This window comes from Paroedura picta, chromosome 3 (assembly GCF_049243985.1).
Source record: "Paroedura picta isolate Pp20150507F chromosome 3, Ppicta_v3.0, whole genome shotgun sequence".
NCBI lineage: Eukaryota > Metazoa > Chordata > Lepidosauria > Squamata > Gekkonidae > Paroedura > Paroedura picta.
Genome location: NC_135371.1, coordinates 120,263,820 through 120,281,187, shown reverse-complemented (window position 1 = coordinate 120,281,187; position 17,368 = coordinate 120,263,820). Strand labels below are relative to the sequence as shown.

The window sequence follows — 17,368 nt, the reverse complement described above, 5'->3', positions numbered from 1 at the left end:
GACATTAGGTCTCATCTTTTCAAAACAAGAAATGCAGAAGGATATGCCTCAGTGTTTATGCGTTTAAGCTTCAAGGATCTCAGAACTCTATAGCACTAGCAGGTGCCTTCTTATCACAATATAGTTCTGCAGAGCTAATTTAAAAAGCATATTCTTCTAAATTAGCTTTTCTACCCAGTGCAATGAAAGTTCAAAAGGACTGAAGCATCTGTATTGTGCTCTGATGTGCACGAACTGTTTCCATCAGTAAATCATATATGGGTAGCATCATTTCCACAGGAGAGAAGCAAATGCTGGACAGTATGTTTTGATGCTTTCAGGTCTTCTGATCAGATCTGATTCAGGAATAAAACATCAACATTTTTTTCAGTTGGTCCAAAGCACAGATCTCTATTTCCCTTTAAGCAGGCTTACAAAATGCAGGTGGGCCCTTCAGAGAGGATAGTAAAAAGCTTCCTTTCAGTTTCTGCATACAGCTGCTGTCTGCTTCATAGAATTGCTCTCATTTGGGTTGGAGGGCACACTTTTATTGTGTTCACCACAGCTGAGCCAATAGAATAGGTAAGCTTTTAGTTGATTTCAGAGTTCCCTACCTCACTGAAGGACTTTTTGGTGTGTGTCACTGTTGGGTTAGAACTGTGTAGCCCACTAATGGACTGCATTGTGGAGCACAAATATGCAGTCGGCTGGTCCCTACCAGAAATAAATGTGACAGCCCTTTTCATGGATGTTCTTTGATCATCTTTACAAAGAGTAACAGGAAAACACTTTAGATGGGTTATAAATTCTGTTGTTGTTGTGATGCTGGTATGATATATCCTAGGCCCTTTATGTCCCAAAGCTTCTCAAGTGCTGAGAATTCTTTCTGGCTAAGTCAGATCACCAGTTGTTCATTTGCATCTGCTGCACGGGATACAAGTAGCCCCAGATATAACTCCTAAGCAGCCGCATCCCCCTTTTCTTTTGAAGCAGTAGGAAACTCCCCTCTTTCCTTGAATCCGTGAATCCCATATGTAACTCAAAAGAACTTAAGAGCTAGAGTGCAAAACGTGCTCAAAATCCCTGGCCCCAAAGATATCAAATTGGCCTCAGCCAGAGCCAGGGCCTTTTTAGCCCTGGCCACGGCCCCAGCCCTGGCCCCGGCCCCGGCCCCAGGCTCTTCCAGGTGAGATCAGGGCCCTGCAGGAACTTGGCCATTTCCACAGGGGCTGCAGGATGGAGCTGTTCTGCCAGGCCTACAGTTGACACATGAAACTCACAAAATCCTGGCCTCCTTTTCAAAACACCAGCCAAATTTACATCCGAATCTGGAATCTAGATGTATAAGAAGGAGGCAGCTTGGAATAATTAAGGCATCTATTATGGATGTTAATGTTATAATGTTTTATTGAATTATTTTATTATTTTAAAATGTTGTTACCTGCCCTGAGCCCATGGGTAAAGGCAGGCTATAAATAACATTTTATTAAAGGTAAAGCACCAGGTGTGCAAGCACCGGGTCATGTCTGACCCTTGGGATGACGCCCTCTAGCGTTTTCATGGCAGACTCAATACGGGGTGGTTTGCCAGTGCCTTCCCCAGTCATTATCGTTTACCCCCCAGCAAGCTGGGTACTCATTTTACCGATCTCGGAAGGATGGAAAACTGAGTCAACCTTGAGCCGGCTGCTGGGATTGAACTCCCAGCCTCATGGGCAGAGCTTTCAGACTGCATATCTGCTGCCTTACCACTCTGTGCCACAAGAGGCTTTTAAAAATTTATTATTATGTTGCTATTATTTCTGATCTGAGTTTGTTTAGGAGTCATTAACAAACTTTCAGGGGTCCCAGGCGATGCTACTTCTCTTTGCTGACTCATTCTCCTTAATCATCCATCTGTCAGAAATAGCTTGATGTACAGCCAGGAAAAGGATCATCAGTTAATGTTCTTTTTTCATGGGAAACACATTTTTTTCCTCTCAAATAGGAGAAGTATGGCAAAGGGAGGGAAGGCAGCATGGCATAGCTTGTTCTGGCAGATCTCAGAATCTAAGCAGAGTCAATACTTGGAAGGGAGACAACCAAGGAAGTCTCTGCAGAGGAAGGCGATGCCTTCTGCATCTCCCTTTTCTTGGAAGGTCCTTGCTGGGGTCACCATAAGTTGGATGCAATTTGATGGCACTTTACACACACACATAGTATGGTCAGGGCCTGTGAAAATGAAATTCTCCTCTCACCCACATTTAACTAACAACTTTTTAAAAATTGGCTCAAGATTGTCAGCAATTCTTTGCGAGTGACATTCAGGACTGGAGAGATAATGCTGCAGCAAGTGTCAGAAGATAATGGCTTAGTGAAGAGGGTAAAGGCAGGAGAATGGCGCAACCAAAGTACCAGAAAGTACAGCCTACAAGTAAAAGTAAGACAGTAGGGGGAGAGAAATGTTCCTTAAAGAGTATGTAGGCGTATATCACGCAGGCAGCTTATTCAGAATCATCCTTCCCATGGATCTTAGTCAGGCTTTAGTTAAGAACATGTTGCAGACTAATGTAGTTGTCACTGTGATTTCCCAGCATGCTAGATAATTTCTACAATGGGAACTTATTGCTGCTTCAGCCAGCTGCCCCTCAGGTTTTCCTGCTCTGCCCAGCAATCATCAAGGAGCAACTAAGAAGTTCCTTAACGATAGAACCCATATTAATACACCAAGCTCACAAACACACTTGTTACTCTTTGTTCCAGCCCTCAGTACAGTGTGTTGTTTTTAACTTAGGTCAGGCTTTTTCAACCAAGGTTTCATAAAAACCCTGGGGTTTCTTGATGGCCCCAGAAGGGTTTCCCAAATGGATGGGAATTAATTAATTTTAATATATTTTTAAAATTTGTTACACATTTATTGGGTGACTAGGAGCAAAGCCCGTTGTATCCAAGAATACAACGGGTGCTTGAGCTTGGCAGTGGGAAGAGGAAGGGGAGGAGTTGTCTAGTCTGTCAGGGCATGGGGTTGAATGTGTGGGCCATTCCGCATTCGTCCAAAATAGCACAATGGTTACTAATTGAAATCGCTACAGTTTTGCCATTATGCACAACATCGTTGACAATCTGCAACACTCCTGAAACCGATCTGCAAAAAGCGCTTCGTTGTAGCGCTTTCAGGGAAATCCCAAAAAGTGGATTCACCCTCCAGAAAGCGCTACACTCCTGCAACCAATCTGCAACACTAGCGGGAAAGTTCTCTGATCTTCCGGTGAAGCGATCGCCATTTTTTTTTCTCTGAGCGAGCGGAGATCAACGCACCAGCGAGCCTTCATTTACCCAGCGAGGCTTCCCTGGCTGCAGCCCCTCTGTTTAAAGTCACCAAACACAAGTATCGCAGAGGCCCGTTTGCTGGTTTATTTTCACTTTATTTTTCACACTGTTTTCAGCCGAAAATCGCGCCCGTGAGGGGGGGAATTTTTTTTTCACTCAGGGGGAGCGTGGCAACGATGAAACGGCAGCTCAAACACCACCTGCTAGCTGGATGGGTCTCTCCGTTGCAACAAATCAATGCATATTCGTTGCAACAGGTGTTTTTTTTTTTTTTTTAACTTTCCTTAAAGGGAAAGGGGCTGTTTGGGAGCATGATAACGGCCGCCCATTGGCTGCTTGACAGCCAGATGCGGGAAACAGCTTAGCAATAGCGCTTCCTGGCTAGCGATTTTTGCAGAGACCGGAACCCTGTGGGAAACGATAGAAACGCAACTGGATTCCACTACAAAGGCAGGTATGCGTTACGCCGAATTCCACTATTTAAAATGGCGATTTTTCGTTCAGCAAACAATTTGCTACATGGATCCTGGTGCGGAATGGCCCTGTGTGTTGTGTGGGAGGTTGTGGTGGCATGGTGGCAAATGAGGGCATGGGTGTGGAGATATGGGTGTCAAGAACCTGTGGTATGGAATGTTCATTGAGTGTGGGAGAAGACTGACCTTTGGGAATTGTGGCATAGTGGTTACAGATGAGCTTTCCAGAGCCATGTCCTCAGATATGTGAAGGGAAAATCAGACTGGAGACTCTTCGTAGGGGAAGATTACATGGCAACCAATTCCTCCCAGTTCTGCGTCATTTCCCTTCTTGTGTGAATTAGGCCACAGACACCAAAATGCCCCTCTGCCCTAATACACATGGGGTAGTCACGGTACACAGGTGTCCATCCTGTTCCTTCTTTTCCATTTTTTCACTGTTGATAAAATGTTATGTGGCCACATGGTTCTTTCATGGTTGCTCCTTAGAAGAACGGATTTTTGTACCCTATTGCTTACTACCCAAAGGAGTCTCAAAGCGGTTCACAAACACCTTTTCCCTTCGTCTCTCCACAATAGTCAACCAGTGAGGTATGTGGGGCTGTGAGAGGTCTGAGAGAACTGGGAATGGTCCGCAGTGACCCAACAGTCCTCAGGTGTCTCAAAGCATTTTCCAATCATCTTCCCTTCCTCTCCCTCTCACTATTTACAGTTTCAGCCTGTAAGTATTTATTTAGATCTTCCTGCACTTTCCAGACTCACAAGACTGATGCTGGTCTGCCTGTCTACACCCCAGAATACAAACAGTTGCTGGTAAGGGCTGGACATTGCCCATAGCCCAGGAGGGACACACCTGCACCACTCCCTCCCAACTGCAGGCAAAAATGGCTCCTTTGAAGGCTGGACTCTGAGGCATTGTACGATTTTGAAGTCCCACCTCCAAACCTCCAGGAATATTTCCAACCCAGGGGTAGCTAACCTCCAGGTGGAGCCTGGAGAGCTCCTAGAGTTACAGCAGAGAATAAAGACCAGCTCCCCAGGCAGAAAGGGCTACTTTGGAGAGGGTTGTGATAGAGAAGAAACATTTAAGGCCTCCCACACAGGTTGTTGTTGAATTGAAAGACTTGAGGCCTAGTGCAAAGGGTTGTGCAGATGAAACAGGAGACAAAAAACCCAGTTTCATCTGCAGAATAACGCTCTGCAGTGGCCTCAAACCTGCAGAGAGTTGCAAAGAAGAAAGACACATGGCTTGGCTATGTCCAACCCCCGGCCAGAGCAGTATTTTAAGTGAGAAGGGGCTTTTTTGTGGCCTCCCTGTCAGCCAGCTGTTTGGCAGAAGGGGAAAGTCCCCCCCCCTCAAAAGGAAGGCCCTCAGGCTCCCCTGCATTGCTCTTGGAAAGGCCTCCTTCCCTCAGTCAGGGCCTGTCAGAGGCTCCTTCACAGCAGGCCTGAAGGGGGAGAGGGGGAGCACTCTGCAGCCTCCTGCCAGCTCTATCAGCGTTCTGAGGCAATTTGCAGTTGGACATGACAGTTAGGACAGCCTTGGGGTGAAAAGGGCTAGCGCAGCCTGTCCAAACCTCTGTTCTCATCCCCCTTGGCAGCCCTACTGACCTCCTCTCCCTGCGGTGGTCAGGAGCAGACTGGCAGCCATTTCTCCAGATTGCTCCTGGCTGGATGGAACTTTGGTCTGTCCTGTTGAGGAGCCAATCGGAAGGTGCTTTGTGCCTTCCAATTGGCACCTCCACTTGTCAGTCCAGCGCCACGAGACCAATTGTTGCCCTTCCTCATCATGGACTGAGCCCACCCTAACACCCCTTACTGTTTTATTAAGAGGGAAAAGATATGACTATACATGGTCATGTTGACCCCCCCCATGGCCAGTAGTGGTCCTGGAGAGGGTGGGAAGGGGCCCTGGGTGGGCATATACACAGCTATGCTTCCCAACCATTCTGCACAATTATGCTACTTCTGGGGTGTCTTGAAGTCTGAGGAATGTTTCTTGGGTTTCTCAATGGTTAAAAAGTTGAGAAAAACTGCCTTAGATCAGGCCAGAGCCATACATATAGGGGCCTGCGTTTTGACCCTAATAGTGTCATCCTGCCCTAAGCCTCAGCTCTAAAAAACTGTGCTGCCCCTCCCTAGCCCAGGTGATTTAGCATCTCTTCTTCTGCCGTCCACTGACCTTGTCCATACTCACATGGTCCAGCAGGAAGCTTTACCCAGAGGTGTATAAAGAGATATAAGCTCTGTTGTCAATCAGTGGAAAACAGATATTTGCTCCTAGTCTATTAGATCAGAGGCTAGGTAGCTCCTTCCAGTGTAAATTTCCATAAAGCTCATCCATGGCTATAAAAGTTTATGTTGTACACCAATTAGAAAAAGAGAATAAAATTATTTCCCAAATACCCTGTAATGTTCTGAGAAATCCAGATTGGATGGCACAAGGAGGGAGAGTAGAAAGCTAAGGCTTTGAATAATAGGATTAATTCAACTCAGGCATCTAATCACTCATGAAAGAGTAAGATTAGTTAAAACGTAAACCATTGTAATCTGGGCAAATGCCTGTTAACAGAAAGCATACCTGGATTTATTAGCTTCTGCCAATAGGAATGTAGCTGCTTACAGCCTGTACCACTTTATCCTGTTTCTTTGTGCTAGAGCTCTGGCACAAAGAGAATAATGCCAAGCCAAACAAAGCTCATGAACCATTTCTGTAGTTCAAGGTATATTCCAGAATAACTGGTAGTTGCTGTGGGACTTCAAGAAACAGTAGCCTTTTTCATATGTTCTAATTTGGTCAAGTGAGGGTACGGGGGGGAGAATAGGATGCTGGCAAAGTTCCAACTGCAGTTTAGGATTATGAATGCCTCCCTGGGAGACAAGGAATTTTCCCAAACCCCTCAAACAGGCAATAGTAAAATCTTTTTAAAAGAAATTTTGTTTGCTGTCTAGTTTCAAACCTGTCATTCTGGGGCAAGTCATTCTGAATTTGTAATGGCATACTATTCTAGGAACTTCTGTCCTTGGCCCATCTAAAGGAGGCTTCAGGCCCAGGGATTAGTGGTAGAACATCTGCTTGTGGCATCTCCAGTTAAAAGGATCAGGTAGAAGATGTTATGAAAGACCTCTTCCTTAGACCCTAGAGAGCCTTTGCCAGTCTGATGGAACAATTGTCTGATTCATCATAAGACAGCTTCATGTGTTCATGTGTGTCTGTATTCCAGCCATGTTATGAAACAGAGATGGCCAGTTCACATACAAATATAATAAATAAATAAATAAAAATAACTATTATCATTTAATATAAGCTGTGTTGGGTTCCCTTCTCTGGCGTTCAGTTGGATGTGAGCTATGAGCTTTCCTCAACTCCTGTCTAGAGTTGCCAACCTTCATGTGAGGCCTGGGGGTCCCCTGGAATTACAGCAGATCTATAGACTACAGACAACAATTCCCCTGGAATAAATGGCTGAGGTGGAAAGTAGATTCTATGGCATTAGAATTGAGAGCCAGTTTGGTGTAATGGTTAGGAGCGCAGACTTCTAATCTGGCATGCCAGGTTCGATTCTGCACTCCTCCACATGCAGCCAGCTGGGCTGACTAGGGCACTGATAAAAACTGTTCTGACCAAGCAGTGATATCAAGGTTCCCTCAGCCTCACCCACCTCACAGGGTATCTGTTGTGGGGAGAGGAAAGGGAAGGCGACTGTAAGCCGCTTTGAGCCTCCTTCGGGTAGAGAAAAGCGGCATATAAGAACCAACTCTTCTTCTTCTTCTTCTTCTTCTTCTTCTTCTTCTTCTTCTTCTTCTTCTATTATACCACACTGAGGTCCCTCCCGTACCCAAACCCAATACTTCTTGGGCTCCACCCCTAAACCACCAGGAATTTCTCCACTCAGAGCAGGCAACCCTGACTTCCACATATACAGACTACAATGAAAGAAAAAGAGAGGCTAACACCACTCCTGCCCCCATTTTCTGATCTGTAATGGACCTGGTTGATCCAGTGTATGTGCAGCCCCTGTGTAACAAATAGGATACCTAGGATGGTGGTGAGGGGAAATGTTGCCTGATAGAGGAACATGGGCACAAGCCTTCTGTGTGAATATTTAATTGCTAGCACAAATCTACACTTATGACAATGAGGGCAAGAATGCAGAATATTCACCATGTGGATTCAGCCTCTCATGGTTTGAGTATTTACTGTCCATGGGACACAGAGAATTGTCATTAAAGAGGTAGAATCAGATTCCTAGCCTGTAAACTGTAAGATGCCTCGTGGATATGTAGATTATATCACTGAGGTCAATTCTGCACAGACAGAAAAAGTTGGGAGGGTGGTCATATGGAAGCAGGGCTAATCCCCGTTTCCACATGATGTCACTGCCTCTCTTGGGTCTGGTGTGTGTTAACCCACTGTCACCCCCACTTTAAGGGAATGCAGAAGTTTTCCACATTCCCTTAGGCACTCCAGAGGCCAATGGGGCCTAGCCCGGCAAAGGCCCAGAGAGGACAAAAAATGCCCCTCATGGTGCAGATTGCAGTTGGGTATTGTTTTTTTACAGGGTGGTGGGATTGCGTTGTCATGCAATGACACCTCTCTGCAAAAAAAAAAAAAAAAAAAAAAAAACACCACCACCCCATGTGGCAGAACTTGAGGATGCAGAAATCCAGGGCGGACAGCATCTGCCACTAAACTTTTTGAGTTCCTGATGTTTATGGTATATGAATGACAGTGGCATTATATAAATCACTTTATCTGAGCAAATAGCAGAGTGATTTTCTAAAAACGCAATGGAATTCCTTTTGGCTAAACATGACAGGTCAGCATGGTGACAATGTTTAATGCATCTAATTGGAACATCCACTGAAGTAATCTGATCCTTCCAACTGGAATTATATACTAAGTAGCAATGTCTGTTCCCTGTGGATATCTAAATTTCTGGATCAGGGCCACACTAACACTAAACACTGACACTAATCAGAAATGCCTTAAATAAAAAAAATTAAATATATAGAGGGGTTAAATCCCCCCCAAATAAAACTGGAAGTCTGTGCATACATAGAAAATGTACTTAGAGAACAGCTCCAGCTCATTGTTAAAGGTTGCCTTCAACTGGCAGCTGTTCCAGGCCTGGTGGCACAGGTGTATACATTACGTGTGCAGTGAGCTTCCACCAGCCCTTCAGCACCAATTACATTTGAAGAATGTAATGCATTTGGCTAGTTACGACTATTTGACAGGCAGGTGGGCATCCCTGGCCCCAAGATGTATGCGACACTTGGCTTGGCTTAACATAACCACAGCTTTTATTACAACCAAACAATGAATGTTGGCATGGTATAGGAGGAGACCCTGCTGCCTTGGTCAGCCACCCAGGCCCCCCATTTTATCCTGGCAGCCCTCCAGAGATCCCCCAATTTCCCTGACAGAAAATTCCAGGATCTCTTTGCTGCCAGGATCCCGTGCAAGGGAACTGCAACCTGAAGTACCACAGGAGGCACCCTCCAGGCCACCTGGCAGTGCGAGCTCCTGGTGCCTTCCCCTTAAGGTTAGCCCCGTTCACACCATGCCACTTCTTACAGAGGCCCCTAACCTGGGCATTCCGGGCTGCAAGCCGGGCTCCACTCAAAAGCAGGCTCCTCCCTATGCCAACCCACCAGCTGTGACAAACAAAGTTATAAACTGAACATAACAATCCTCAGAATACGGGGTGGGTGGGAGGGAAGCTGTCTGGCCTCAGCAGGAGGTGAAAGAAGCTGGGCCTGCACGTGAGGAGCCTTTTAAGGGGCCCAGTCTCTATGTCCCCTTGTGGCATGATGCTACCATGTCATGACACCACTGGCACACTTCCCTGGCGTGTCATTACTGCACACCCTCTTGCTGCCTGCACCGCTGCCCTTCAACATGCAGCCCTGGTAAGTCAGGGCCTTTATTTGACAGTAAACTTGGTCTAATTTTGTGATGCCGTTAATGTGCTGTACTTGAAATGTAAGAGGTTAGCCTTAAGGAAGAAAACTTTGAAATGGGAGTAGAGCTGGCACCCTGTCCCATCAACATCTCTTTGCTGATTACAATTCTCAATGAATTAATGCAAAGTTGGATCTTTAAATTAGCAACTTGTGTATTTATTTGAAATGATAGTTTGTGGCATGTGAATACCTTTAACTGATTTCTCACTTAGTATTCAAAGTTTGGTGGCAGCACTGTGAAACACAACTCAATAATGACGTAAATAGTTTTCTATGTGCTTCTCTGGAGCCACGTACGTAGTACTTTTTGTTGGACTGAAAAAATCTATAACAAAGGACGTCTTTGCAATCTGTCTGCAGGAAGTGTTAATGTCATCTTTAGCTTCTGTTTGTGCCAATTAGGGCAAAGTCCCATAGAGAGCGGTAGATATATGACGCCAGCAAGAGCCTTGGCTGCTATTCGGAGCCCAGAGTTCATGCTCATCATTCATCCCACTAGTCACAGAGTTGTTCCAACAAATCCATCCGTGCAACACTCATTTTAGTGAAAACCTTTGGCCTGCTTCAGCTGGTAATAAATCACCAACATAATGAGGTGAAGCTGCTAGTGGAACATGCCCTAACAATGATGACAGGGTCCAGTAGGCTCTATTAGGCAGAAGAGAGATGTTTGATCTGTGGGAAGTCTACTGGGAGCCTAGGTAAATGGTACAGTCAAAGGAATGGCCCAGAGAGATTGTGCCTTATGGGGAAGTTATGGCAGTGTGAAAAATGATGTTAGGAAATGCACACAATCTCTCATAGGAACATAGAAGTGACAGCCATGGATCAGTGTCTCTACTTGAGAGTTGACTTACATCTTCCTGATGTAAAAGTTAGAAAGGTCTTTATAACATTGTCTTGAGTATGTTTGTGCAAAACTCTTAAATAGCCTCTGCAAAGTTGAAAAGTGTCTTGGCTGTTCTAGATTTATAGAATAACTATTAGGGGCAAGGTTCGTTAAAATAATCTAACAAACAGCTGGGTACCATGTTTGCATTAAGAGACAATCCTCTTGGGTGTGGAACTTCTGTTTATTTGTATGTGAGGGAAATGAGTAAAATGTGTTCTTGCTTTCAACTGTCTGGCAAGCTGGGAAGAAAGACTGAACAATTAGCAAAGAGGAATGTACATTGCAAAATTATTGGAATGGTGACACCTGAGGAAACAGCAAGTCTTAGTTCTGCCTCTCTAGACTTCTCAAAAGCAAAGTAAGCATGTCAGGAATCTATGTATGTGCTATTAACTTGCTGACTATAAATAAGGATGTAAAATGTGACCTAGCCAACTAATATGGAATAGACACTTAGTAGTCCTGGATAACAACTCATAGGCAGAGCCTGTGTAATTGTGATATTATTCACTATTTTTTAAAAATAAAGTTTCCATCTTCTCTAGTTCATGTCATTCACTGTCAATCATGATGCACCATAAAGCCTAGTACTAGCACCAGTTGTAATAGTAAGGCCTTACTTAAACATTGGGTAAGTATTATATTGCCATTTTTATGCAATTTATAAACATATAAATATTTTACTGTGTGCCAGTTGTATTAGTCAAATTTTACATAATCCTTCACATTATACTATTTCTTGTTTGACAGAATAAAATCAGAGACAACACGTAATTAAAGTAGATCTACAGTGCAATCCTAAGAACATTTTCTTTATGCCCCATTGAATAGACCTGGAAATTCTGAGTAGATCTACAAACATGACACTGTTAATTTATACACATATTTGGCTGAATATTTGGTTGTTTGCATGTTGCAGTGCAGTGATTGTGTTCTAGTATGAGTTCAGTTCATAGCTGAACTTGTCATTATCCATAGTTGTTGAGGTTTTTTTTAAGTCTCTTGGCTTTCTTCAGAGGAAGTTTGCTACAACTATTTGCATTACTACCATGAAGACCAGAACAACATTTGGTGCTAGCGATTATGACTGCAAGGATTAAGTTCATCTCAAATATTAAACTGTGACATGGAGCAAGGCAGCTAACATTGATTAGATACAGAGTGATAATTGCTGCCTTATAGAGTCATACATATATATACATTACACATATTCTCGATATAATTAACTGATTCATATCATTTTTAAATGCCTTTCAGATATGATACTGTTCAGTTTCTGCTATTGCATGGAAGATACAGGTTCATGCATCCACAATTCTAAGATAAGGTGACCAGAAATCTGTGGTCACAAGGCGGGACGTGCCGCCACTGCTGCCGCCGCAGCCGCCGCAACAGGCAGGCCCTCCCTTTCCCCCCTGGCCTTAGGGCGGTGGTGGCCCAGGAGGCAGCAAAGTCTGGAGGCAGGAAGGCCACCCGAGCAGGCGGCAGCAGATCTGGCTGGGATGCCCCGCCCAGGAGCCTGGAGCCCGGGCACCTGTGCGGGGGCCTCCTAAGCCCAGGCGCCTGCGCGGGGGCCTCCTGAGCCCGGGCTGCCTACTCAGCTGCCTGCCGTGTGGTAAAATAAATAAATAAATAAAATTTTAACAAATTAAAAAATGTTTTTAAAAATATGAGAATGCCACAGGACAGGCGGGAAACACTGCAAGACATGGGGCAAATGCCCCAAAAGCAGGACAATCCCGCCAGAGGCGGGAAGGATGGTCACCTTATTCTAAGAGGAGGTGGTTTTAGGTATACGGAAGCCAGTGGAATTGAAACCACAGTTCTGCAGGGCCTGCAAAATGGAGTACTTCTGCCAGGCATTTGGTTGTGGTCCAACAGGAGCAACAACATCTACTGGGCTCCCAAAACCCCTCCCCTTACACAGATGTGTCCTTGGAGCAAACAAAACGGCAACCAACTGGCCAACCTATGGAATCCAGTTAACTGTTAATGTTGCTGTTGATGTCTTAATTAAGAAAAAAAATCATTATCACCAAATGTTACTGCTACTGGTGTTGTTATCATGCTGTTATTACTGAGCCATGTTTTCCATATTATGTTTTCCACATTTTTTGTAAACCGCTCTGAGCTTCAAGGGGAGGGCAGCAAATAGACAGACAGACATTAGATTATTATAGCTAAATCTGCTTTGCGTCTGCAGACATCTGGACAAAAATGTATTTTTTGCTATGTAGGAAACCTGCTATGATGGCCCCTCATCCATTTCTCTCCCTCAAAGGCAAGATTTTCCCTTTACTCATTGAGCCACCCTTGTAAGGTGGTTTCTTCTTTGCTGAAGAACTCTGGCTGGCCCACCCTCTCACAGTATGATATTTTGGCTGTTGGCTCAGTCCAGGAACCTGAGGGAAGGATCAAGAGCTCACTTTAACATAAACAATTTTCAAGATATTTCATATTACATAGAGATCAGGTAAAATCAGAGGATAAGATTTCTGAGGTATAACAAGAACATGCACCTTAACAAGAACCTTAAATCTTATTTTTTAGACTAACGAGAGTTTCTTAAGTTTAAATTTATTTTGAGAGGCTTTTGGGCCAGTGTTTTCCAAACACTCCAATACACTTTCTTAAAGTATTCACTGATTCATTTAGTTCCCAGAAGGCTGGAACATTCTTTCCAGTACCCAACCCCCTTCTCTTGAAACACTAGTACTCATCTTGAGTTTATAACTGACTCTTAAGGTTTCAGCAGGCAGATTCTAACCACACCAGACCAGCAGGGCTTTCTTCATTCTTCAGAGCTAACTCTCTGTTTAATTGGGGGGGATTCACCTCTCACTAGAAGATCTGTCCCTTTCCTTTAGCCTGAATGGGAGTCTTCGCCTATGTTTCAAACTTGTCAACTTTCCCACACTACTCCATCTGGGCAAAACTCCTCTCAACTAAGGCTTAAGTTAAACTCAAGGCAGTCAAGGCAGAAATCTGACTGACAGTCCATTAAGCATGCAGCTCTCAAGTCTTTCTCTTCTCAGCTGATGCTAACCAATCAGATTGCTTTGAGCAGACTGTCACTCAAGGCTCTCTGGCTGAGAGAATTAACCTTCATGGTCCTTCAGATGTTTGTACAGCACTTCCAAACTTTTAAAAGTACACTGTCACATCTGCCTATATGAGAAGTGTGTATGTAAGGGGCTTTCCGCACCGGGATCCTTGTAGCAAATTGTTTGCTGAACGAAAAATCACCATTTTAAATAGTGGAATTCGTCGTTATGCATACCTGCCTTTGTAGTGGAATCCAGTTGCGTTTCTATCATTTCCCACAGGCTTCCGGTCTCGGCAAAAATCGCTAGAAAGGAAGCGCTATTGCCGAGCTCGTCCCGCCCCTGGCCGTCAAGCAGCCAATGGGTGGCCGTTAGCATGCTTTCAAACAGCCCCTTTCCCTTTAAGAAAGGTTTAAAAAAAAACACACACCCGTTGCAACGAGTATGCGTTGCTTCGTTGCAACGGAGAGACCCATCCAGCTGGCAGGTGTGTTTGAGCTGCCGTTTCATCGTTGCCACGTTTCCCGCTAGTGTTGCAGATTGGTTGCAGGAGTGTAGCGCTTTCCGGAAGGTGAATCCACTTTTGGGGATTTCCCTGAAAGCGCTACAACGAAGCGCTTTTTGCGGATCGGTTTCAGGTGTGTGGCAGATTGTCAACGACGTTGTGCATAACAGCAAATCAGTAGCGTTTTCAATTGGCAACCATTGTGCGATTTTGAAGGAGTGCGGAAAGCCCCTAAGTCATAATTAACAATGGTTGACATGCATATCAATGTTACATTCATGTCAGCATCTGATGTAATATGTGTTTTCTATAAGAAAAAAATGTATCCTACATGAAATTGCCTTAGAAAGCAGGTCTAATTTCCACCAGAAATGTGGTAGGTAACAACATGTAACAAGGCAGTTATTCTGTTTAATCAGGACTAATTTTTAGCCACATCTCATTGATCACCACTTTCAGGCATGCAGTTAGGGTCTCCACTGCTCTCCTGGATTTGTCATCGCATAGAGCTTGGCTCAGTTACATGCCTGTTACTCAGTGGGCTTTGTCTAGGTTCCTCCACTCCAGTGGTCCCCAACCCCCGGTCCGGAGACTGGTACCGGTCCGTGGATCTGTCAGTACCGGGCCGCAGCTCCTCCTCATCCTCCTCCCCGGTTGCTGCCTCGGGGGCTGCCCTGCCATTCTGCCACTGGTTCACCTTTGGTGCTCTCCAGTGGTTGCCATGGCTGGTGCTCCCCCTCGTCATGGCACTGCGCAGCTGCTGCTGGCAGTATCTCCAAGCGGGCAGTGGGAAGTCAGGGGCACAGCAGGAAAGCAAGTGGAGCAGGGGCTTAGGCAGCAGCGGTGACGTCCCTCAGCAAAAGACTACTCCCTCCCCGGGCCTCAGTAAAATTGTCAAGCGTTGACCCTGGTGATAAAAAGGTTGGGGACCACTGCTCCACTCCAATCAAATGGTTGAGCTTTAAGAGGGAATTTCTAGTCCAGATAATTTAAAAGAACTTACATCTGGGTGGGTTATATCCATAAATACCTTTATGATAACCTCTTTCACAATTTGCATTCTTTAAATTAAATCCTACACACACTTTCTCGTACACAGACTTTCATATCACCATGTATAGAATCAGGCTGCATGGATGTTTATATTGTAGTCATACAGAAGAACAGAAAAATGGCAGTTCATGCAATGGTTAATTCATGAATTTATTTCCTAAGAAAAATCCTATTTATGGACAACGGCTTTCTGTCCCACATCCTTAAGTATCATTGATATTAAAGCCAACATACCTGAGTATCATTGATATCAAATTTTATTCCAAATATTTTCCTCAAAATTTATAGGACAATAATGCTTAACTTTGGGTTTAGGTACAATATTTGGTTTGGAATTCAAAATCGTATTGATTAAATGAAGAAGTGAAGGAAGATAAATGTGAAGTCTTAGCCATGATACAAAATGGTGAACTGATAACTTAAGATGTAACACTGCTAAACTATTTGTCTGTTGCTACAGAGATGAAAGGGTTAGTTGTGTGATCGTGCTAGACCATTTTGCTAGCAGTGCATTAGCCGGCAAATTACACACCTAGTCACATCTTTGGGGGCTGCTGGTATCAGTGTAGGTGTGTTTTTGTGCACAAGTTATAGCCCAGCCTAGTATGGAGAACCACCTTTCTGGTTTTTAATAACAGTACATCATGCACATGACCTTGAAGCTTCTAAGCCACCTCCCAAGGAATAGCTATTGCTGAGCTCTCCTTTCCTTTCCAAGGTTATCACAATAGGCTGCTTTAATATGCTGCCAAATAAAAACTTGGCTGATACCTTCTCCATTCTTCTCATCCTTAATTTGGCACAAGTGCCTAAGTAAAAGTGCCCAGGATGCTGCAAGGGTGTCATGCCGCTTCGGCTTTATTTGCTATTATTGTTGCTTTCAAGTGGAAAATTGATATAATAACAGCTTTCTCTCGGCACACAGCAGTCTGCGCATTTGTACAATGCTCTGTGAGGATGATCAGCATCCACTGGCAGAAAAAAAAGTGACAGATGCTGGCTGAAAATAATGAGCTGATCCAATTTCCTTTGGAAAAGCAACTTTAAAACAGTCCCTTGAGTTTGGCATGTCACAGTGCTGTCCAGGGCCGCTTATGTGTGTGTTTGCGGCAAGTAATGTTTTCTTAGCTCATTTGATATGAATATTCAATAGTGTCTCTTTTAGACAGACAGGAAACAAGTTCTTAGCAATAATAGCCCGTTAATAAAGAAATGTGCAAACTAGAACTTTTACATTATAATAAACATACATGTTCACCATGCATAGAAAATCTGGTGACTCCCTTCCACCAAACTGGATGCAAGGACTTCTTTCCATTAAGCTTTTCTTCCGTAGAGGAAAAATCTTCCTACAATGGAAAAAGTATTATTTCCATTTGTGGAAATTAATTTATGTTGCTGGAGGTTTTGGGGGTATTTTTTACATTACAGACAAACATTGGATCCAATCTGTTTTGCCACACTAAGAGCTTGCTGACTACATATAAAACCATTCCTTTCTCATGAAATTGTGAAAAGACCCCAACATAGAAGACTGTTTTCTTAAACCACCAATCTATAGAGATATGTGGGTATATCTAGTATGTGTGTCTTCATTTTAACTGAACACTTGCATTATCCCAAAAGATTAAGAGTCTGAACTGCTAGTGTCAAATGGGCATTTAACATCAAATGGACACTTGGCCGTTGTTAGGTTGTGAACTAGCTCTTTGATAAAATTATATTTCTTACTAGAAAAGAAGCCCATTTTAAAAAAGCTTCCCGGGAGCTGGGACAGCGTGGCAACTGAGCTGCGACCTGGGGCAGTCTCCCGGCCCCGGGAAGAGGCTCGCGGCGCCACAGACGCGGCGAGGCTGTTCCCGGGGGTGGGAGAAGGGTGCTGGGCAGCCACTGGGCAGCCACACACCCGGGAACAACACAGAGCCTTCTCCCGGGCTGAGGGGCCGCATGCGGGACGCGGCGAGACTGTTTGCGGGGCCGGGAGAAGGGCAGGGGCCAGGCAGACAGGCGGAGGTGACCAGGGTTCCCCCTCACCTACCATAGAGGAGCTTCTTCCGGCGAGAGCAAGGAGGCATGCGCGGGAGTCTGTACATGCGTGGTCCAGTGGAGCGCCGTGGCGGCTGCGGCGTGGGTCACAGGGCCTA

General features: G+C 44.6%; 2 protein-coding genes across 12 annotated transcripts in view; one reads left to right on the top strand and one right to left on the bottom strand.

Moving 5' to 3' along the window:
• Positions 1 to 17,368, top strand: part of SHISA6 (shisa family member 6) — a 413,188-nt gene that overhangs the window by 114,907 nt on the left and 280,913 nt on the right. The gene's annotated exons all lie outside the window — the stretch shown is intronic.
• The window catches only part of LOC143832692 (uncharacterized), a 237,413-nt gene that overhangs the window by 25,611 nt on the left and 194,434 nt on the right, over positions 1 to 17,368 (bottom strand). For 5 of the 7 annotated variants that reach the window (XR_013229359.1, XR_013229362.1, XR_013229360.1 and 2 more), the window contains exon 1: positions 5,372 to 5,420. The exons of the other annotated variants lie outside the window; for them this stretch is intronic. The gene's annotated coding sequence lies outside the window, so the exon portion shown is untranslated. Of the gene's footprint in view, positions 1 to 5,371; positions 5,421 to 17,368 lie in introns of those variants that run through there. 7 annotated transcript variants of the gene reach the window in all.